The sequence below is a fragment of the Megalops cyprinoides genome, chromosome 18 (assembly GCF_013368585.1).
Source record: "Megalops cyprinoides isolate fMegCyp1 chromosome 18, fMegCyp1.pri, whole genome shotgun sequence".
NCBI classification, from domain to species: domain Eukaryota; kingdom Metazoa; phylum Chordata; class Actinopteri; order Elopiformes; family Megalopidae; genus Megalops; species Megalops cyprinoides.
The window spans coordinates 20,891,953-20,908,768 of record NC_050600.1 but is presented as its reverse complement, the minus strand read 5'-3'; the positions used below and the strand labels follow the sequence as shown (position 1 = coordinate 20,908,768).

At 49.6% G+C, this 16,816-nt stretch overlaps 1 protein-coding gene across 9 annotated transcripts in view; it reads right to left on the bottom strand.

Annotated features, from left to right (window-relative positions):
* Positions 1–15,878, bottom strand: part of LOC118793070 (amyloid-beta A4 precursor protein-binding family B member 2-like) — a 98,362-nt gene extending 82,484 nt beyond the window's left edge. For 6 of the 9 annotated variants that reach the window (XM_036551026.1, XM_036551031.1, XM_036551032.1 and 3 more), the window contains exon 1: positions 15,811–15,878. The gene's annotated coding sequence lies outside the window, so the exon portion shown is untranslated. Of the gene's footprint in view, positions 1–15,292; positions 15,732–15,810 lie in introns of those variants that run through there. The other 3 variants (XM_036551027.1, XM_036551030.1, XM_036551029.1) reach the window with 2 other exon arrangements.
* Positions 15,879–16,816: the final 938 nt, after the last annotated feature.

Here is a 16,816-nt window from a genome sequence, read left to right as displayed (position 1 = left end):
GGAAAAATCGGCCAAGGCTCACACGGAACGCGGTCAGGGACAGGACAGGCGCAGAGGCGGGACAGAAGGATGGACAGACGTTCGGCCTTATCGGCGGGCCCTGATAAGCCGCTGCGTTCACGGAAGGCTCCGCACCACTCGCCAGCCCGACAGCCGAGGCCCGGCACCCGCTAATTAAACTTTTCCATTAAGGGCGGAAGGTGCGGCCGGCGGAGAATGAGGAGCGGGAGATAAGGAGAGCTGCCAGAGACAATTAGGAGGCTGCTTCCCATTTACAGCCTTACTGTCGGCTGGGGGGGAAGGGAGTGCGCTGGCGGAATATGAAGTGAGGGACAGGAGTCAGCTCAGTGGCCGTCTCAGAGCAACCGTAGCCACAGCTGGGCTCTTTGACAAGGTAAACGCCTGGCTGGATGTGACACACATCTATAAACCAGCCTGGTGACTGGTGCATCTAGTGTAACTACAGCCTTGTGCTTGGTGCAATCAGTGCAACACTTACCCCAGGTGTTCTTCTTCAAATACATTTCAAACTGATTTCAAGTTCCAGCGAACATGTATAACAATACCTGTTTTGGTTCTCATCCGGGAAGGAAAGCATTTATCGACATCATAAGCGCAAAGGATTTTCAATTCAATCACAGGAAAGATCTGTTTTGCTTCCTCTTCCACAAAGATTATTTTAGACTTTGACTGAAAAGCTTGATGAGACGGGTTAAATGAGCCATCTAATTACCCGCTACCTGCATGCCAGTCAGAGGCCTGGAGGCCCGAGGCCCAGCTCTACACACAGCGTGTGGAAGGAACAGAGGGAGGATCTGAGAGGGGGGTGGGGAGGGGGGTGGGTTGGGATAACAATCCCAGCCTACTTTCGACGTCAAACAGACAGGTTCCTCCCAAGAGCCGAGCGGAACCCCCGTGACATTCCGCTGCGGGCGCGGCGAAACCGCACCCAGGGGAGAGGGGGCGGCGGCATTTTAATTTTCACCTCTTTGCTCAAGGCCCGCTCTGCACCCCGCCGTTCTCCAGTAACGCCTTCCCAAATCGCACAGGACCCCCGGCGGCGCGGGGCACTGCGTGAGGCATCCTGTAATAAACAGCCGGGGTTATTATTACCCCCTGCAAATGAAACACATTCTAATTAGCGCCGCTGACGTCACCCGCACCCCCTATCGCCGTACCCCCCCACCCCAAACATCCCCCCCCCCCCACCCAGGCGCATTCCAGGAAGTCATTACAAGCCATGTGACTGGTTGAGTTTCCCCCTCCCCCCACCTCCCATTCACTCCCTACCGGGGGCATTCATTATGGGGGAACCTCTTTTTCGCTGTGTCCCTCCGAGGGGGACAGTGAACTGCGCTGTCACAGCACGTGGGACATGCATTTAGTATTAAAAAAAATCCATATTCAAATTTTGTATGGCTCCCAGGACAGAATATTCAAAGAATAAAACACTGGCCTTTTTCCCACTCACAGCATTGCATGAAATTCCAGTTATTTTAGTGCAAATAATGAGTGGACAGAGGTTCACTCACGCTTTCAGGCAAGAAACTTAACATGTCAAACTATGTCAATAACTCCTTTTATGCCGAGCTCTTAGACTCTCCATCATGAATACTGATGAGAGAACAAAACTCTGGATCCTTGTTAATGGTTGGTACATTACCAAGCATTCGAGTACTGATCTGAGTAAATGATTGGTGATCTTGCTGTCAAATATCTGGGTGATGGAATGTCTGACCTCACCCCTAACCAACGCTGGGGGTTTCACCCCCACACTTTTCCACCTGTTAGTTAAGAAACAATAGTGATCGTGTTTAGGTTGGGTTTGCCTCCAAGCTAGACAACAGTGACTCTTCCACGCCACTAAAGGTGTAAGCTGTGTGTATTGCTTTGGTGCTGGTGTGAGAGCACAGTGGCCTCTCACTTTCTCACAGCCACAGAGCAGAGAGCTGCTGAACGCCGCGGATGCTAACACCCTTCAATCACGCGTCCGTTAATGGGAACCGCAAAGCTGCTGATGGACGTTCTGAGGGACGGTTAATAATGAATACCTCCCTGTGGGCAGGCTGCTAATCGCTCCACGTTTCGATCGACCCTCTGGGTGCATGTGCGTGTGTGTGTGTGTGTGCTCTTGTGTATATGTGTGTGTGTAAAGAGATATGGTTGACCATATCTCTCATCTGTTTTAAAACTGTGGACGTCTTCGCATTAAAAACTATTTAATGCACACATTTGACAATTAAAACCTGTCGCTGCAGTGAATTCAAGACTAGGTGACAGCAAATGCTCTCCACCACCTGCTAGCGAGGTCCGCTGAAGCCCACGTTACGGATCTCTGTGGGTTATAAATCAAACACAGAAACTGATCAGCCAGGCTAGCAGAACATGGGCTGCAATTGTTAGACAGGCTATGCAGCCTTTGTGTGTTGAATTCAGCCTGACACACACATTCATAGGTAACTAAGAACCGTCATATCCGGATGGAGCAAGTTTGGTCACATGCAAACAGTGACTGCGGTCCAACCCCTCCCTCAGACCCCATCACCAGGACCACTGGACTGCTGTCACCAATCAGAGAGAAGAGAAGGAGGGAGGGAGGTTGAACAGGAGAAGGGGAGAAGGGTGGGAAGTGAGGGAGGGAGAGAGAAGAAGGAAAGACTCAAACGTTCCCACAGGAGGAGAAACGCCGCGGATGGCAGCGCCGGGCGTCAGGACCCAGGCCGACTTTCGCAGCGGTTCAGATTTCGGCCGTCCGTGTCTCCTCTCTCTGACCCCAGTGCGGAGGAGAGTGATGGATCGCGTATCACCTCAGGGCACGCCTCCGGGTTCAAAAACCATCAGCAAAACAACACGGGGGAGGACTTCACAACATGATCCATCGAAGAGCTCGGTCAGTCACGGCGCCTTTGGAAATTCCAAACATTTTCTTTTTTACATAGCCTACAATCTGCATGTGCGCAGCCTTTGCTGATTCTTTCCCTAATCTGATCCCTGCTGCGCTTCCTGTGTCAGTCTCTCATTGGTTACTTGGCAGAGGTCCCAATCCAGGGCAATTAACAGCACACATCACGAAACAGAGGAAGACAAAGAGCAGATGCGCAAGCCAGATGCACCGTGACGCAAACAACTGCCTAAAAAGCAAGGGCAATTAAAGACTCTAATCCCAAAGTACAACTCCACTACAAACCTTACCCATAGCAACCAGCTGCTATCAGTACAGGTACGTAGCAGGTGAATTTCAGTTCTGAAGAGGTAAGATGTAGTTCAGATGAATACTGGTGCGATCTGAGAAGGCGAGGCTTTAGAAGATGGTTAGTGATGCAACTGTCCCAGCGAAGGGGTTGGACGGCCTTTCCATCATAGCAGTTCATTCCAAAGATAATCACTGATGTGTTTTCATTGTTTCTCTGAGACAGGAGGCAAATTGGGCCTCATTCAGACAAAACAACTAAAAACAGACCAACCGCTCACAGACCCACTACACAAAAACCTGCAAGCCCTTTTTAACTGAGAGAAACACATAAGCTGACACTAATGAAAACGCCTTTCAGCTTCTTCTAATGTGCATTTTCCTCGCTCTCCTTATGGGAGCAGACCACCGTCCTTCTGTCACCTTTGCGAGAGGAGACTCAAATTACCCAATATGCATTGTAGCCGAACGCTCAAGCTCTCCCGCTCCATTTCCCCGTCTCTGTATGAGACCTGAGGCGTGAGAGATGGAGAGGTTGCGGAGGGATAAACAGGAAAAACAGAACGAAAGAGAAGGAGAGAAAGCCGGAGGAAGAGATTACTGCGGGGCACTTGGCAACGGCACCTGGCCAGACGTCCACCAGGCCTCAGAACTTAAAAGATCCCCCCCCATCTCCAGAAACAGCTTGGAGGGCGCCGTTTTTCCAAAACAGAGGCAGGCTTCCAAACCGCGCGTGCTTAGAGACGGGGGATTCAGGGGGTGGGTTGGGGGGGCGGCTGAGGACTATCCAGCGATGGACCGCTGCCAGAACAAACGAGAGCCCGACCCGGCCCAAACCGGCCCGCAGCTGCGCCCCTTCCAGCGCACCAGCGGCTCCTGCCCTCCTTCTGCACGGCTGCTAATGGGGATCAGGGCAAAACGCTGAGCTGGGCAGGGCCTGCGGGCTGAGGCACGCGTGCCTGCTCCCCCTCCAGCCGCGCGGCCTCCAAAGGCACTGCCTAACCTAACAGCTCCTTCTGCCCTTACTGTGCGAGAAGTCACTCTGGGTCAGAGCGTCTGCCAAATTAACGTAACGTAACGTAATGTCTTTTGTTTTCGTTTTGAAAAGTCACGCTAGAACGTCACAAGCCAGACAAACCAGGACCGGGGATGAGTGTCGACGCTGGTAGTCCGGGCTTGCTCTTCTGCGGTCGTACTTGTCCTGAATCCTCCCGTCTCTCTCCGTCTGTCTGGCGGAGAACGTCGGGAGGGAGTCTGGCAAAAAGCGCATTTGCGCAGCTGTCCGTAACCGAGGCCTACCTCGGGGACGGCGCATGCCTTCCAGCTCCGCTCATACAAGGAGGAATGCTGCCTGATGTCATTTACTGTCAGAGACGGAGAGCTGGCCAGGGAGGCTTGTGCAGGGATGGCTACGGCCAGCTTCCATCGGCCGAGTCGAGCTGGGGGTCCACAACCACAGCAGAAATGAGTCTCTTACGATTCAGGACGTCACATGTCAAGTGTGTTTTTCCATACCTTTGTCATGATGATAAACAACTAGCAAACAACCAGTGAATCTGCTAGCGAGCTAGCAAAGTAACTAGCACCTAGTCATTTTTTAGCAGCTTGCTTGCTTGGTGTAAAAATTGTCACAACACATTTCAGTACCTTCCTAAATCTGTAATGTCAGACAATCTTTAGTTTTCTTTCCCAGTGTTTTGTCATTTTCAGTTACTTGTAGCTACAATAGCAAGGAAGTATGTATAAAAGACCCCTGGGTAAAAAAGGAAACAAAAGTTTTCCATTCTTCTTCCATGCAGCCAAAAATGTCGCTGTCCAACAGGACATGTTCAGCGTTTACTTTAAAAATCCATTCTATTCACGGGATATCACAATATTGACTAGCCAGACCACTTCCTCCTTCACTGGCTCCACAAACATGTTTACTTTGGTCAAACATAGCGCGACCACACCCTGGCTACATAAACTGCTAGGCAGCCAAGAGTACCTGGCCTCAACCCCACCTCACCTACAGCAGCTCAGAAGTAGAAACCGCCTTTAGCATAGCCACTTTTAGTAAAACACCATGTGGGCAACTGTAATTTAATGTGGCTGTATGAAATGAGACACAACATTCTCAGCAGGTTTAGCAGCGTACAACCCTTGAAGAAAGCCAACCACAAACATCCATGACTGAAACACCTGAAAGAGCTCCATCTTGAACATGCTGTGACCCAGGGAAAGAGTTTGGTTGGACTAAGGTTTTCGAAAACTGGCTCTAGAAAGGTCATCTTCTGGGGAAGTAGATGGAAGTATTTGTCCAAACAAACCAAGTATGCACACCCCTCCCAGGTGGATTTATAAATGCATGCTTCATCCAAACAAAAATTTCAGCTGTTCAACAACTTTCTCTTGGAACAACAAAGTACATGCTCAAGTGTAATCATGTAGCGATGACAGTGTCTTTAAGAGGCCATTCCCCTGAGAATCAGCCAAGCACCACGTTTCTGCAGCACTAATGAGAGGCTTGAGGGACACCTTCGAGGCACGGCTCAATCAGCAAGGAGGCTTCCCCTCATGCCTTCATGCTGACAGGCTAATGGGGACCAAGACGCACGCAGAGCAGAGAGAGGGGTAGGAACAGGCTGGGTCCCTGGCGCTCATCCAGTGCCCGCGACTCTCTAAACGAGGGGAATATTAATTACAGCGCAGCTATTTCCTGGACACGTCACTGCCTGTGGGAGGCAGCCCCCCGAGAACCTCCCTAACGACCCCCCTTCCCCAGTGACAGCTACTGCAGCAAGGCCAGGGGGGTGAGGGACAGACGGCTGCAGGATCCTGGGCATCGTCCCAAAGGGGAGGATGGGAAGTCCAATGCACCCAAGGTTAAATCCAAATCCAGACATCCGTCTGGTGGTCAGTGAGCTGGATGTCCAACTGAGAGATACAGGATGCCCCATTCAGCGTTCAGGAGCGCTCTACCAGGATTGCCCAACACGGCTGGGGGTTGCAGAGACCTGTCTGGAATGAGGCAGGGTGGACAAACGCAACTCCCCTTCTGGCCCCCACCCACCCACTCTGCTGGACTCCAGGAGTCAGAGGTCAAAGGTCAGACTCGGCCCACCCGCCCACAGTGCAGCCCCATATTTCTGGAACAGACCCCACCCGTTTCATCTGTGAGACTGTCACCTGAAGCTCCCCACCCCGCCACACAAGAGCTTCAGCTTCAGTCACTCCAGCACTAACACTTTAAAGAGGACCCTGAGGTCAGCTGCGAGCCCGCACCGGCAGGGACTCAGATCTCCAGTAAAAGCGCATCATAATTCCTCCCATTCCCCCCCCCCCAAGGGACACGCTCTCGCTGGCCCTCGCTCGCCTCGGTCTGCAGTGCAAAGCCTCCGGAATGTTCCGCCACAGACGCTTTTAAGTCCAGACGAGCACGCACAGAAGTATTTATAGTCCCGGGACGAAGGTGCGGCCAGAGGGACCTCAGTGACGGTCCACAGGAAAGGGAGTTATGTGCAGAGCAAGGCCGTGGTAGATTTACTCACGGTTTACTCGCGCATTCTCCACCCACTCTGCACTCTTTCCCAGTCCCGGGCCAGGCCCTGCTCCCCCCAGTCTTACGCCTCTGATCTTTATCGATGCTTCGGGCTGCTGACCGGCCCTGCCCCCCAACCAGAGACAAAACAACACTTCCTCCGCCTTGGCTGAATGCGCGACTTCGATGAAAACGCTGCCGTTTGTCTGGCGCAAACAGCGTCCCTCCGGCACTCTCCCAGCGCCGTGGTGAGACTCGCTGACGCGGAGTGCGTGACCGGACTACGCCCCCGCAGCAGCGAGCTGCAAAGCGGGACGTCTCCGCCACACTGCCCAGGGCTGCACCTCAACCACTACACACAAATGCAGCACAGTGGAAAGGAGCAGCGACTGTAAATGTAACCGAAAGGTTGCTGGTTCGATTCCCCATTGGGGCACTGCTGCTGTACCCCTAGGTACTTAACCGAGAACTACCTCAGTTAATATCCAGCTGTATAAATGGATAACAAAAATTGTAGTCTAAGCATGTAAGTGTTTGCAAAATGAAAATAATGTAATGTAATATCTAGTAGAAAAATACAGAAAAACTGTCAAACTGAATGCAAGTGAAAGCCAAATCAACACCACATCACTCCATCGTTCTTCTTATCCGGAGTGACTCTGTGATTTGGGAGGGGGCTCACTGAAGTGGTCCGCGCTGTCACTTCAAGCTACACCTATTAGCTACAAAACCCTTACACTTGAGAGGGAAGATAATGACAAGAGACAGAGAAAATAAGAAAGCCAGACACGTCAGGAGCACCCAACAAAAAGCAAGATCCCACACAACTTAGTTTACCTTTAAAAAGAGCCTTCCTCTCTACATAATTAAGCAAAACCAGAGGCGGCAGTCTGTAATTCTATTCATGTAACTCATCAGCTGAAAAACCACTTATCTCCCCTCTCTCTCTCTCTCTCAGCGCTCTGAAGAGAGGAAACAGCTGTAAACAGGCGAGCGATACGGTTCTCATCCGGCCTCGCGCCCGGCTCAGGCGGCCAGCGTCCGGCACAGCTCTCAAGACTGACGACAGCGTGGGCCAGATAAGACGTTTCCGCGCAACGGAGACCCTCCCGGCAGCCGGCGTGTCGGAGCTGCCAAGAGTGGCGGGTTTATCTGCGGTGATGACTGCAGGACCCTGGCCTCCGCTCTCCTGGGGGGGGGGCTTGAACAAAAACACGTTCCAAGAAATAGAGCAGAAGCTCTGCAGACAAGTAAAGCAGAGGCCCCAGACAAAGCTCCCCGCTGGTCACTGCTGCAATTCGTTACAGGAGGGTTTATGGGAGGAAGCTGAGGGGTCCAGCAGGAGGGCGAAAAACATGGCCTGGTCGGTCCAAACTGGACCCTCCTCTTTACCTAATAAAAAGGCCCGTTGAGGTGCCGGACCCTCATATGTACACGTCAGAGACGGTCGCTCAGGGGCACGGTCCCTCCACTTTGGGCCCCCCTACTTCCTGCTCAGGTTTCAGGGTTTCACCTTGCAGACAGGCCGGCGGGACGCCCCTTCCTTGCCCCGGTGTCTCCTCCTCCTTCTCCTCCTCCTCCTCCTAAAACAGACCGCTTTAGAGACTGACCAGGCTTAGCATCACCTCCCCGTGACCCACACCCCACCGTGTGATGCTGAAGGGTGGCTCTTTTCGGCATCCCCCGCACCTCTCACAGCGGGTCTCCGCCCCCATGCACAGGAATTAATGTGACCCTTTCAAGGACATTATTTCCAAATCATTTATGTGTAGAATACTAAGCACTTTAGAAAGCTTACAAAAACAAAAGACAAGGGTGGAGAGAGGTGACACACAGCTCACATGAGATACATCACTGGTCTCAGTCTGTTTCCCCACTGATCTGTGAGAACTACTCACAGACACAGACCTCACAGTGACCATGTCCACATGGGTAATGTTCTGAAGGCTTCAGAATTCCCCACATCCGCATTCAGACTGTATGTTCCAAATGACCTGTTCATATGCGTAGCTGCACTCTCTTGGAGTAGGGACAGGAGGAAACTATTTTGCTCAAATAACTTTCATCTAATCTAACCCCCTATTTTATAAAAGTAGAAGATTACACTGATGATGTCTATACAGCTCCTATCCTTCTATTAAATGAAACATTCAAATTCACAGAGAATTCCACCCCTTTTTCAATCACTCTTGAAATATTGGCTTATTCTGAATTTTTGATTCTGAACAAAAACTGATTCCGCTTATGGCCTTGAATATTCAAACTTTTCTGAAATATTCAGACTTACAGAAGAATATTGGGGGAGATGCAATGCGGCCATTAAAATTTTGAAATTTACAAAATCATTACTTTGTAAAGGATGAGCTCTTTATCGAATGACCTGCCATTCTCAAAGGTCAAATATTCAAATAACCTTGAGATGTCTGTTAGAAATGTACCTCGTACTCTCCTGAAAAATGAATCTAATTCCACCTCGTCCCTGAGTACTCATCTACATAACTACATATCTTCATAACAGGCACAACACAGGCAAACCCAGTGGAATGAAAGAGGCCTGTCAGCAAGGTGGGTGTACAAAACATTGTAGCCAAAACGGCAGTGTTTCCTCCAGCCCTGTGTGAAATGCATGATATCTCTCGACAGATCCCTGGGAAATGGTGAATTATCAGGGGCTCACAACACACTTGGAGCTGCCTTCTGGGAAGTCCTTCATGGGACAACAACAGCGGATGCTGACCGCGAAAGATGAGATCTTGCAAACGCAGGTGGGCTGCGATATCAGGGCTGTGCTGTTTTCCATGGAGGGGATGATGGTTGGTTACAGCCTCTTATGTTGCAAGGTCATGCTTTACCCCAAGGTGGAAGAGGTGCAGGGTGTAGGATGTAGGAAGCAGAAGAACTCCCAGTAGCAGTAGCGTGGTAGCAGTATGACGCAGCAGTAAAGAGCACTTCTAACTGAAGACTTCTAACCAAAGGAATGCTGGATCAATTCCAGGCTGGGGCACTATGGTTGCACCCTTGGGCAAGGTACTTGACCTAAAACTGCCTCAGTAAATATCCAGGTGTATAAATGGATAAAACTGTAACGTAAGTAAATCGCTCTGGATAAGAGTGCCTGCTATATGGCAATAATGTAAAACATAATTTAAAGAACTCCCAGTATTTGCTTTTATCACTTGGATTTTCTCCCCAGCCGGAAGGGGAACTAATTGGTGAAATCAGCTGGTTCAGTGCATGGGTTTAACAAACACATGCAAGTACTCCTACTTTTGAAGATCAGGAGTTTTCCACCTCTTATTTTAACCCCCCTGCTGCAATGGGCCACACACCCGCCACAGGCCACCCTACCAGCTATTTGCAACACGCAGAGACACTTACCACGGTTAACAGTGTTGCTTTGCACTTCCAGAACTCACTTGATACACAATGTACTTTTCCAAGGTAACAGCTGCAATTAAAGGGACGGTCTTGCCGCACAGGAGGTGAGGTGTATTCACAGTGAAGAAAAGGAGAGGTCAGACCTACTTTAGCAGAAGTACTGCAGCTGTCCTCCTCCCCCCCCCTCCGGCAAAAAGCGCAGCGGACACTGTCTAGCCCGGCAGCTCCATGTGACCACATGTCCCCGAGGCGAGAACATTCGCCCACGTGGGCCGACCTCCCGAGAGAAGCGCGCTGAGAGCCGGTCAGGTCCCCGTCACGATGCGGCGGCGCGTCTGAGCCATCCAGAGTCCCCAGGGACAACCAACCCACCAGCACCGCCGCCCACAAGTGAGACAGCCCCCCCCACCCCAAGAGCAGAACATCACGTCATCCCCTGGCAACTCTTCAACAGGAGCGCAGGAGTTAAGGGTCACTTCTGCAGAGCCGCACGCTCTCCAACACCCTCCCCGGGGACTGCCGAGGCCGTCAAAATCCTCCACACCACTGACGCCCCCCTCTTACCCCCAAACCCCCCCCCCCAACAATGCTATCCAGGAAACGGCCGCTCTACCTGCTCCACGGTTCGATTTAATTACGGTCTCGCACACAGACGGCCCACAAAGCGGAAGGCGCAGAGGAGTCTGCACGGTGTGGCCGCGGACAATGGAAGAAAAGAGGCACGAGCACAATGGCCGTGCGACTGCACTGCCACAATGCCCGTACAGGAGAGCGACAGAGAGAAAAAGGGAGAGAGAAGCTCCCATTCTCCGGGCTGCAGAGCGGCTGAGAGGCGAAGCAGACCGAGGCTCTGACGGCACAAAGGCCTATTGAAGATTTCTGCTTTCTCTGAAAAGGACTCATATATATTTAAAATGACAAAGCGCCGCCCGTTTTGATATTCCAGATATGGGGCTGCCGGAGGTTCCCCCTGACCCTGCAAGTCTATACTGATTAAAGCACAAAAGGAAAAGAGGACGAAAAATCACTGGGAGAACGAGAATGGAGGGGAGCTGAGTGCACAGTGCCACGGCCCGGAACGCCTGAGGCAGAGCTTGCCTGTCGTGCTGATCTAGAACCAGTTTTACCGTTTGGCTTAAAAAGGCTTAAAGTCAGAATCGCAGTCGAGGAACCTGGTCCTGGATCAGTGCCTACAGGCAACTTCTGCCTCGAGCGCTCAGAACCCAGGAGCAAAGAGAAGGACAGCAGTGGCAGTCAAACAGTTCCAGAATTCCTTGGGCCGTGCAGTTCGGTGCAGGAAGACAACATGTGGCTTCTCTGTGGGAGACAGCAAACCAATTCGATGAAGTCGTGGTGGGGGTGGGTGCGTGGGGCAACACGTGGGCCGCCACGGCAACACGCACAGAGAGGGGCCGCGAGGCCGTCCCTTCACACCCTCCTTGGCGAGCGAGGGCTGATTTTTTAATCCTTGAACAAACTTGTCTCGTCCTCTGCTCTGTTCCTTGGGAGAGGCCGGGCAGACACAAGTCCACTGTGACTCTGCTCCGCTCCGGGGGCCTTTCTGTGACAATCCCCGCATTGTCGGGCCGGCTCGGCGCACGCGGAGGGGCCGGGTTCGAGACGGAGCGGCCAAAGGGCCGCTTCATAGCCACGCTTCCACGCAAAGGGGACGAACAAAGGCATGGCTTATCCCCCCGAGGTTTGTTTTGCTTCTCGGAGCAGGCTGCAAACAATGGACAGTCACCAGAGACAGAAGAAACATGTACGGTCCCTTACCAAAGGCCTCCCTTTAAATATAAACGGTAACATTAGGCCACTTAGAAATGAGAAATTCTTTGTTTAAAGCTTTTCATAAGGTTTCAGTGCACCATTTGGTTCATAAATGCTTGCGCAAGCAGAGATGTGAGCTTGTTATTGATAGTGTATCGGTCTTTCTGTGTGGCCGTTACCCTTCTTTTTAATTTTGTGATTTTAATAACTACAGCAGCAGAGTGAACTACAATGAGAGATGTAGTGCTGACAGAACCAGGTCTCTGGTCTCCGTGGGAACCTACTGCCTCAGCACCTCCTGCTAACCGGGATCCCAAAATTACCCTGCCACTCGCCCCCTCGGAGTCGTTGCTCATCTGTATCTCAATGTGGGACAGGCCATGAACTAATACCCGCCCGAATACCGCGCCCTATCCCGACCCCTCTGCCTGAGCCCCCACATGCAAGCCCTGTACACTCAAACCTCCATGCTTGGTGTCATCCAACAGTACTGGTGAATACCCGACTCAGGGGATTTATGGATTGACGATCATTCGCAGAGTGATGAAAAAGTAAATAAGGGGGCTTAAAAGTTGTTTAAGTTACGATCGAGGAGATATTCTCTTCACTGCTGTTCATCACTTGTGTGTGTGTTTTTTTCTCTACTCGTGATCTGCATCACCCAAGGCTGAGCAAGATCACGCTGTTCTGCAGGTGACCTCCACTCACCAAGGACAAAACACTGATTGGCCCACGGGGTACAGCGTCCTGAAGAAGGACGTCGAGGAGCGTAGCCCCTCCCACCCTGATTCCTCTAGTGCAATGCTCTGATATCCTACCGACAGACCCCACCTGCAGCCCTATGTTACTCGCATATAGCCATACCTGAGCGATATCAACAAGTGATACCAGCAATTTCATGTGTGCTTTCCAACAGTAAGCAGCCGCCAACTCCACCATGACATGATCCACTACCCAACAACCCAACCTTAGCCCTGTAACAGAGATGGATACCATCTATATTCAGACAAATTTCAGCCATTTTGAGATTTTCAGTCTGCAAGATGTTGTGGAAACATGCCATAAAAGGGTGGTTGAGATCAGGTTAAGGCTACAGACATATGCTTTCATTGGTATAGCCATTACCTAATAAACAGAACAACTTCCATTCTTCAGCATGCCACAGCAAATGACCAATCGGAGGACACAACATGTCACCAACAGGTATAAGACCCCAGAAGGTATTCTGCCAGGAACCGCACCAACTCCTAGTAACGTCACATTCTTTCATTCAGTAACTAAGTAACTGAGACAGTTACCTTATTGAGGCGTCCAATAGCATAGTTACAGATGCACTGTGGTCAGGGACAGCGCTCGAAACACTACACACACGCAAGCGCGGGCACACACACACACACCTCACGCAGCTTCCTTCTCCGTCCAAACCGTGTCAGATTTCAGGGGGCTTGCATCAACGTCTGACTCACTCTTTCCAGACTCCGCTAAAAGCTGGAGCATTAAATAAAAAACCAGCTTCATCCCGTGCCAAGGAGCCGCTCGTTTCAATTAGCAGCGCGGGCTATTGGCAGCGCCATCGCGCATTTAAGGGCCCTTTAAGCACAAAGCCATTACTGTCCCAACGTTACTGCAGTGAAAACACGGCAGGGCCGCTAAAACACCTCCGATCGTTAAGTCCGTGCTTAAGCAAGAATGCAGAGTCCACGGGCGGGGGAGTCACCAAATGCAGTACCGCTATTTGAGTGCGGGGTTTTGAGTTTTTCTGCACTGGCACGGTCAGAAAGGGGCAGAGGAATGCGACACTGCAGCGTAAGAAGCAGGGGACGAACCACGGGGGCCGCAGAATCCTGTTACGCACGTGTCGCTCGCCGCTCGGGAGCCACTGGAGCCGCACCACCAAGGGGCTGGAGAAACCGCGACCGAACTCCCAGGCAACGGAGCGCGAACGTTAGGCATGGACACTGCGGGGTCACAGTTTGAATTTCAGCTCAGAGAAAACAAAAAAAATGAACAGCAACTGACCTCGCCAATACTGACTTAATTGAACTCAAAACTTGACAAAAAAGTGCTTCACTTCTGAAGTGGTTTTGAATTAGGTTGAAATTTCTGTAGGCCTATTTTAAAAATAAAAGATTGTAGACTGACCTGTGTTAGGACTGTATGACGTTGTCCTCACTCGGAAACTGACAAACATTGGTTGTATACTGTGAAGCTAACTTCAAAATCATATATTCAAGTTCTGTTTTTTTCTGATTTGTTTTCTTTGCTTTTAAATGCACCAATAAAGGCAGTGTTGAAAAGCTGCAGTAAAATAACTGGAAACTATGTTCCAGTATTTAGAGTGAACATTTGTAGATCGAAGATTTGTGTTCCTTGCAGTGGAATGTTTCCACAAACTCTTACATGCACTATTCAATCACGTTTGTTTTAAAAGCAAAAATGGTTGTTTTAAAAGCCAATTGCCTTCCTGTGATTTAATTTGTAAAACTGAGCTGGTCTGTTCTAGGCGACTGACAGACAGGGGAAAACATATCTTAATCTGAGGTTATTTCACGTTCTTCGGCAGATTTTTTGAATCATTTAAACTGCTAGTAACTTAAATTATGGTCACACTGTTAAAATACCATAAAATGACGTTTAAAACTCAGGATTTCCGCAGGTTAAAGATTACTGCCTGGCAATCTGTCCTCAAAAGATGTGCGGTATATAACGTCAATAGCTTCCAGTTACGTTATTACACACAAACTGAAACGTAATTGCAGTAATTGACCTACTGCAAGCACGGCAATTATTGCAAACAAATGTGATCTGGAAGTAATTACAATTACTGAAATAGAAAAAGTAACTTTACGACCAACGTAACGCCTACGAGGACAACGAGACCAACTAGTTTGGCCTTCACATTAAATATTTTGCCAACAGTGCTGACCATTAAGTAGTAACAATTACTTGGTCGCTAGCAAAAATGGGCATTATGACTACAATCTCGTTCCCATAATACTACAGCTATCTTAGCTACAGAGCCCCCGTGGAAAACACTCGGGAATGACCAATGTGAAGTACAGTGTCGACGGCGCCCCTAAAACAATTCGCCTCTCCCCGGCGTGTCGCAGCCCGGGGTACATTCCACTGCGGTGTTTACCAATGGCACGGTGCTCTATTCCGCTGCAATAATGAAATCACGCTCTTCAACAATTATTTAAGACACCCACAAAGTAACTTATCAATCGCATGCAGCTAGAAAACTAAATCGGACGTCAGACGTAGCTGGCTATGTAGGTAAACAGACATGAAATACGTCTCGCATCGTCCACCTTCTCGCTTTTCACTAAGGGTTACTGGGGAAACCTGCTAGTCAACACAAGCATAATTATCAAAACATCGGACAGTCTAAATGTAATTTGTTACTATTAAGCAATAAAGAAAAGTGGAGCTACCTTTGAAATTGTGCAATCGTATTTTCTCTTCTTCGTTTCTTATAGCTTGCTAGCTGGCTACCTTCTCTCCTCCATGCAACTCCGTCCGTACACACCGAAGAAAGCGCCTCCCAACGCGTAGCGTATTGCAGTGCAGACAATCCGATGTCGCAACTTGTGAAATTGAATGAAATTCCTCGACAATGTGTCGTCTAACTAGCTGGCACAATGCAATCAACAGGCAAATATAAAAGCTGCTCCACAATCGATGCAGGGTTTCTGACTACAAAATCGCAGACCTTTGCTGCCGCAACCTCCCCCGAAGTAGCTAGCTGTGTCCCCTACCTCCTCCCGTCTACACTACAAGAGAATACTGCTCTCATAGCGCCGTCCAGCCAGGGAAAAAAACGCACATTTTGCTCATAGCTGCTAATTGGATTTACATGCGTCTTATGTCAATCCTCTCCGGGCAAACTAATGCAGAAAGCCAACGTCGTGCTGGTATTTCAGCAAAATTCCTTGCATACCGCATCACTCACCTACAGCGCTGGTGGGTTTTCCTCCGCCGTTCTCCTCCCTTCCAGATGTCACTGCCTCCCAGAGTCACCGAGGCACGCAGGCACCAGACTCCGTCGCTCCGGAACTGAACGCTCCAATCACAGCGCTAAGCACAGGAAACAGTTTGGCCCGACTTTTGTAAAAACGGCGTGGAGGGGTCGGGGGTGTGGGCAATTATTTGTGTGTTTTTGGGAGGGTTCACTGGTCACCATCTGTCACCAGTCAGAACCCTTGAAAGTCATCGTATAGGGGCTGCAGGTATGCTCATAAAAAAGGATACAGGTCTAGGTGATTTGGATGCGGTCTCTGTGTGAATACATTAAGTTTCACATTTTGCATAAACTTTTTGGTGAAAGTTTTTTATGAGGTTGGATTTTTCCAAACCATGCAATATTTTCCCCACTTAACTGAAATGACAGGACTGCTCATACGGTATTTAGTTATCTTCTTTTCCATTTACATATTTATATAAACATAATATAACGCATATAATAAACATAATATAAACATTTTTAATATTGAGTACACAGACAAGATTTTTATGAGGCCTACTCATGGACATGCTTACATTTTTACATGGCAGAAACACAGTGGGTTAAGATGGAAATGCATGTGTCTTTCAAAATGGGAATATCAATTGTTCTAAATTTATTAAATAATCTAAACATTAAATATACTACTCATCTGAAATATACTAAATAATGTCACTTTGGTTTGCAGTGTAAAAAAGGGGTGAAACAATAGCCTACTGTGTATCAAGTGAAAGAAATAATATAGCACACAAATGGGTAAGGATGGGCTTGAATGGACCAGAATTTCCTGATACTACTTCAAAAATGGACTTTCTCATTGGGTGACTTTTTCATAACATTGCATATAACTCCACCAGCTACATTCAGCTGTAGTTAGATGGTGGCCATGCTAAAAAATCATTCCACATCAGGCCAACTGTAAGTGAAGTGGGCCTCAGAGTGGGTCACTCCAGGT